This window comes from Pipra filicauda, unplaced genomic scaffold, assembly GCF_003945595.2.
Source record: "Pipra filicauda isolate LSUMZ 115617 unplaced genomic scaffold, ASM394559v2 scaffold812_size110788_pilon, whole genome shotgun sequence".
NCBI lineage: Eukaryota > Metazoa > Chordata > Aves > Passeriformes > Pipridae > Pipra > Pipra filicauda.
The window spans coordinates 65,508-72,588 of record NW_024104990.1 but is presented as its reverse complement, the minus strand read 5'-3'; positions in this window follow the sequence as shown (position 1 = coordinate 72,588).

Sequence of the window (7,081 nt, the reverse complement as noted above, 5' to 3'; positions counted from 1 at the left end):
CCCACCCTTGACCTGCTTTGTCTTCAGTCCCTCCCCAAAATCATCCCAGTGGGCAGTTTGTGGGTGTGGGAGCGTTTGGGGGAGGCAGAGGGTTTTCTGGGATGTGCTTTTCCTTCCCTGGGGTGAGTTTTTTGTGATGTTTTCTTACATATCTAAATCTCTTACACACCTAAATGAAAATGCTTCATCCAGGACGGAGCAGCTTTGAGGAGAGACCTTGGGATTGGGGAGGGCTTGGACTTCCATGGTCCTTGTGGGATCCAGCTCAGGATATCCCATAACCCAGCACTGATCAGCAAGTTGGGTCAATTAAAGGGTTCCTGGTCATTCAAAGCATCTCCTTCCCGCTCTGCTCCGTCCTGCCTTTCATTCTGGACCCCGGGGAATTACAGGAATTAGTTTTCCTCCTTTTTCCCCCCCTCCTTACAAACAGAAAGGGACCCTTTTCCCCCTGGCAGCCCCTGCTCTGTCCCTCTGGAGCAGCTCCAGCAGCTCCGTGTCCTCCCTGGGCTGGGCCTCCTCCAGCTGCTGCTCCTGGATGGATCCCGGGGGTTCTCCCGGTCCAGGGGCAGCACCAGCTCGTGCACTCAGGGCCTGAAGGTGCCAGAGCTGCCAAAGAGCCCTTGGACAGAGCTCAAAGCTGTCCAGCACCTCCCAAGTGTCAGGAAGAACCGGTTGGACCGGGAATGATGTGGAGCCACCTCCAAACGGAGCAGCCCTGGAAGGAGTTCAAGCTCCGGGGCTTTGGAGGGACGTGCCAGCGTCTGAAAGAGGCAGGAGAGGCCTTTTCCCAGCACCTGGACCCGGCTGGGAGCCTCTTCTGGAGGAGGGTTTGCATAATTTCCCTTGCAAAGTTCCCTAATTCCCGGAGCAAACGGGCTCTGGGTGAGGGGAGGGTGGGGAGCAGCTTTGGGGGACGAGGAGTGTCTGTGAGCAGCAGTGAGATCCAGGGGGATCCCAGGGGAATTAGGGCACTGCCAGAGGCACATCTGGGATGTTCTGTCCAGCTCTGGGGGACGAGGAGTGTCCGTGAGCAGCAGTGAGATCCAGGGGGATCCCAGGGGAATTAGGGCACTGCCAGAGGCACATCTGGGATGTTCTGTCCAGCTCTGGGGGACGAGGAGTGTCCGTGAGCAGCAATGGGATCCAGGGGGATCCCAGGGGAATTAGGGCACTGCCAGAGGCACATCTGGGATGTTCTGTCCAGCTCTGGGGGACGAGGAGTGTCCGTGAGCAGCAATGGGATCCAGGGGGATCCCAGGGGAATTAGGGCTCTGCCAGAGGCACATCTGGGATGTTCTGTCCAGCTCTGGGGGACGAGGCGTGTCCGTGAGCAGCAGTGAGATCCAGGGGGATCCCAGGGGAATTAGGAAGGGCACTGCCAGAGGCACATGTGGGATGTTGTGTCCAGCTCTGGGGGACGAGGCGTGTCCGTGAGCAGCAGTGGGATCCAGGGGGGAATTAGGAAGGGCTCTGCCAGAGGCACATCTGGGATGTCGTGTCCAGCTCTGGGGGACGAGGCGTGTCCGTGAGCAGCAGTGGGATCCAGGGGGATCCCAGGGGGAATTAGGGCTCTGCCAGAGGCACATCTGGGATGTCGTGTCCAGCTCTGGGAGGTTTGGAGTCCCCAGCCCTGGAGGTGTCCGAGGAGTGCTCTGGGCTGGGTCAGGAGTTGGATTCCCTGATCCTGGAGGTCTTTTCCGACCTCTGGGATTCTGGGACTCAGCTGCTCCTCAGAGCTCCGTTTGCCCTGTAAAGATAAAAATAAACCCACGTATTTAAGGACACCCAAACGAGCTCCCCCGTTAACGTGCTCGTTCCCCAGAGCTCATTAGCATTAGGGACGCTCTAATTAATGCCCATCATCTCGGGGGTGAGGACGGGAGGGTGTCAGGGGACGTGTAACAGTGAGGTCGGTGCAGCTGCTGGGCTGGGCTGGGCAGGACGGGGACACAGAGAGGGTGGGGAGGCCCTGGCACAGGGTTTCCAGGGAATTCGTGGCTGCCCCATCCCTGGAAGTGTCCAAGGGCAGGTTGGGGGGTCCCCCATGTTCCCTCCCCTGCTCCAGAGTGGCCTGAAAAAAATCAGGGAAGAAAGGCAAGAAAGGCTGAGCAGCCAAAGGCAGATTCCCCCCGGGGAGATGGAGCCCGGGAGAGGCCAAAAACCAAGTGATGCAACTCGTGGCAGGTCTCGCCGGGCTGCTCCTCCCCACGCCCCGAGGAGGGCCGGGAGCTCTCTGGGAGCTCTCCCGCCGCTCCTCGGGCTGGGATTCGCTCCCGAGGGGAAAGGCTGCCTGTCCCTGCCTCCTCCTGGCAGGACATGAACCCCCCCCGGGCTCTGCTGCAGCCCTCGGGTCACCCCGAGCCCCCTCCAGCTCCAGCGCAGCCCGGCTGTGGTTTTTGGGCAGCTGGCGGGGGCTGTCCCCGCCCCGGAGCCCTCGGGCATCTCGCTGAGACATCCCCCCCTTCCTCCTCCTCCTCCTCCTCCTCCTGGTGCACATCGTCTGCAAACATCGCTTTCCTCCCCTCCCTCTTCCCGGGATTTCTGCACAAAAAGAAGATGCCACCGACCCTCCTGACCCCCTGAACTCCCGGGGGGGGCCGAGGGCTGGGGCTGCAGCTGCCCCCGTGCCCCGAGGGGGGGACATATGGGGGTGACAGTCCCCCAGACGGGGAGGAAGGAGAGGAAATGGGTGTCTTCTTGGTGCTCGGCCTTCCCCGCTCCTGGGAACTCGGTGGCTCCGGAATATTAAGAGGCAGGAAAGTTAATTAATACCCAGAACAAAGCCAGGGCTGTTTTGGCTTCTGGGAGAAGGAAACAGTGGAGACAGGAAGGGGAAAACTGGTGTCTTCTTCAGTGGTGTCTTATCAGCAGCTAAAATCGAGGTGAAGCCCGGGGTGGGGGGGGAAGGGAGTCATTTTTTGGAGGGTTTGTGGCAAAGGGCAGGAGGGTGTTGGGAGAGCCATGGGAACAGCTCCCCTGTGCTGAGGGGCTGGGGGGGCTGTCTGGGAGCAGCACAAGGTCCAGCTGAAGGAACAAAGGCAGCTCAGGAGCAGGAGAGGAGCGAGCCAGGGCCTTGGCTGGCACCCAGCAGGAATCTGAGTCCAACATGTGTTTGAAATCAGGGGCTGAACTGCTACAAATGGGAGCAGAGGAATTGCCAGCTTGGATCGTGCCCAGGGTCCATCCTTTCCACTGCCCTTGGCACCACCGGGGACGAGCACCCGGCTCTGGGAGAGGCACCAAAGCCCCCGGAGCGACCCCGTGTCCCAAATCCACCCCACGGGGGGATCCCTGGGCTCCTCATTCCCGCTGCAAAGTCCACAGGAACATCCAGAGGGATCTCACCGTCCCAAATCCACCCCACGGGGGGATCCCTGGGCTCCTCATTCCCGCTGCAAATCCGCTCTCCCTCGTCCACAGGAACATCCAGAGGGATCTCGCCGTCCCCCCCCGTCTGTCTGTCCGTCCAGCCGCGGGAATTCCTGGGGGAAAACAGCCCAGCCGGGGAAAGAGGGAGGTGATTTGGGGACAAACTGAGCTTGTCCTTCCCCCCTTTGCCCCGCGCAGCTCCCGGGGCCTCCCCCCGTGCCCTCCAGCGGAGGAAGAGGAGGGTGAGGAGGAGGAAGGGGCGGAGGACGGGGCTCGGGCTCTCTCTGCCGCCCAGGTGATGCTTCCCCAGCGCCAGCAGAGGTGCCGGGGGCTAATCAAGATCGACGTCGGAACAAAACAGCGGCTCGGCAGCTCGGAGCCAGCGGGAAGGGGGAAGCAGATGGGCTGGAGGAGGCAGGAGCTGCTCTAAATGGATTGATGGAGGGGCCTTTGAGGGAGATGGATTGGAGACGGAGCCGCTGGAGGAAAGGGCCGGGGTGGCCACGCTGTGAATGGGGCAGGGGCCCAGGGACGGGCGGGGAAGGGAGAAAGGCCCGCAGATAACAGATGGATGGACACAAAGACTGGAAGGGAAGAGGGGGACAGATGGACAAGCAATAGAGAGAGTCGGGAGGAGAGAGGGATCTGGACATAATTAGATTGGATCTGATTATGACAGACTCGATTAGAGCAATATTATGATCAGGAGCTTCTGTCGCTATTTGGCTTTTAGGGGGGAACAAAAGCCAGGGGAGGGGGGACGAGCAGAGGCGCAGGGAACGGGGCAGGATGAAAGGGAAAAAAGGGAAGGGGCTCCTTGTGAAAGCTGTCAGGGGTGGTGGTGACAGATTGTGTGGTTATGGAGCACCGGGGCCGTCTGTCGCCGACAGAAACCTGCCCGGAAAACAGACAAAAGGGGCTCCCAGAGCCCGGGGCTCCGGCCCTGCCCGGGGCTGAGCACTCCAGGAGCTCCCTGGGAGGAGTAACCAGGGCTGGGTGTGCACACACCCCTTCCTCAGACCCCCCCTGCCCGCCTGAGGGTGCGAGCACACGGGTGAACACGCGTGGGGACACACGGGGGGCACGGCCTGGCCCTGCACACGCGGGTGCCAGCCCTGAATTCCTGCCCCCAAAAGCCTCCAGTCCCGGCTTTCACACTCTGGGGGGGCCCAGTTGGGGGGTTCAGGACCTGAAGGGGCTACAAGAGACGTGGGAGAGACTTTGGAGGAGTCCAGGACAAGGGGGCGGGTTCAGAGGTTTGGGTGGATATTGGGAAGGAATCCTGGCTGGGAAGGTGGGGAGGCCCCGGCACAGGTTATTATTCCATGGCTGCCCCATCCCTGGGAGTGTCCAAGGCCAGGTTGGAGCAACCTGGGCTGGTGGGAAGTGTCCCTGCCCATGGCAGGGGGTGGAACGAGGGGAGATTTAAGGTCCCCTCCCACCCAAACCGTTCTGACACTCTGACAGAGGATCACCACCCCAAGTGAAGGTTCACAAGCTGCCCCGGTGCTTCTCCACAGAATCCCAGAATCCCCGAGGCTGGAAAAGCCCTCCCAGCCCCTGGATCCCCCCTGTGCCCCATCCCCACCTCGTCACTCAGTGCCACGTCCAGTCCTCCTGCAGAGGGACCTTCCTGGAGGGGTGGGGGCACAGCCCCCAGTGGGTGACGGCCCCAGAGCAGGGGCAGGAGCTGCAGAGCCCCCAGGGATTGATCCTTCCAGGGTCTCTGGGCTGTGCCCGGGATCTCCATCCAGGTCTCCCCCCCCCGTGGGCTGGAAGTGCAGCCCCTCCCCGTGTCCCATCCCAGCAGCTCGAGGGTTAAACCTGCCCAGACAGGGCCGCTGGTCCCCGGTGGCTTCGCACAATATGTCACCTCCTCTCCTGCCAAATGCTGCCTCTTCCAGCCTCCCTCCAAACCTCTCCCTGCGCACACAGGAGCTGCTCAGGGTCCCCCCAGCCCCTGCAGCTGATCCCTGAGCCCCCCGGGGTCCCAAAATCACAGGATCCTGCAATGGTTGGGGTTGGAATGGACCTCAAGGAGCGTTTTGTTCCAACCCACCTCCCACCAGACCGGGTTGCTCCGACCTTGGACACTTCCAGGGGTGGAGCATCCACAACTTCCCCAGGCACCTCGTGCCACCACCCTCCCAGGGCAGGATTCCTCCCCGATATCCAGTCCAAGCCTCTGCTCTGGCAGTTTGAAGCCCTTTCCCCCTGTCCTGTCCCTCCATGTCCGGGTCGAGGTGGACAAGCCCCGGGGGGCTTCACCCCCTTGGATGGAAACACCACCAAGGCCCCCCCTGGGTCCCTCAACCTCGCAGGTAAAACTGAAACCAGAGACAGGTGTGAAAACCTCGGCTCTGCTTCCCACAGGTGCCCCCCAACCTCTTCCTTCTTGCCCCCCTGTGTTGAAATGCAGGCCCAGGAATCCCGAGGAAAGAGGGATTTCTGCAGGCTCCAGTTCAGGGGCTCCTGCCAGCGAGAAACCAGGTTGGTTTTGACGTGGAAAACCAGTTTCTTCCAACCAGGAGCACTCGGAAGGGAAGGACAAAGCCAGAGGGTAAAATAGGTGAATATTTCCAAAGGATTTCGAGCTGTGGGCTCCCCATCCCTGGGAGAAACTCACTGGACTGGAGACGAGCTGGAGGGAGCTGAAACCTTCCCGTTAATTTGGCCGAGGCTGAGCCCGGTATCCCAGCGGGAAAGCTCTGGAAGCGGCTCCAATCCTTCCCCCTCTCTTCCCGGCAGGATGCCCGGAGCAGCCCGGGATCAGCTGCGGGGAGAGGGGGGGCCCTGCTGGCGGCCTGGCAGGGGGAGCAGAGCCGGGCCCGGGGGTGGGCAGGGAACAAACACCGACAGCCCTTCCCGCTCCTCCGGGAGCCCCGGGAAGGAGGGAGGAGGGGGATGCGCCTGCCCGCGAGGGGGGCGTTTGGGGTGGGATGTGCCCCGGGAGGTTTGGGAAGGAGGGGGGATTTGGGATGTGCGAGGGATCGGGAGGTTTGGGAAGAGGGGCGTTCGGGATGTGCGGGGGGGGCTGGTGGGTTTGGGAAAGGGGGGGATTGGGGAAGGGGAAGATTTGGGATGTGCAGCGGGCTGGGAGGTTTGGGAAGGGGAGGATTTGGGATGTGCAGGGCGCTGGGAGGTTTGGGAAAGGGAGGATTTGGGATGTGCAGCGGGCTGGGAGGTTTGGGAAGGGAAGGATTTGGGATGTGCAGCGGGCTGGGAGGTTTGGGAAGGGAAGGATTTGGGATGTGCAGCGGGCTGGGAGGTTTGGGAAGGGGAGGATTTGGGATGTGCAGGGCTCTGGGAGGTTTGGGAAGGGGAGGATTTGGGATGTGCAGGGCTCTGGGAGGTTTGGGAAGGGGAGGATTTGGGATGTGCAGGGCTCTGGGAGGTTTGGGAAGGGGAGGATTTGGGATGTGCAGGGCGCCGGGAGAAGGGGCTGGGGGGGTGTGGGGGTGTGTTCCCTGTGGAGAGCGGGGATTTGCGCTGGATGCGCTGGATGCGCTGGATGCGCTGGATGCGGGACGTGCGGCGCATCCCGGGCGGGATCCAGGCGGGATCCAGGCGCGCCTCGGGCTCGGGGCGGACTCTCCCGTCGCCGCGAGCTCATTAAGGGAATATTGTCTCCTAATCGGTGCCATAGCAATGGCGAGGAGGCTCCGGAGCCGCCACCTGATCCCTCCGCCTCGGCAAACTCCGGGACCAT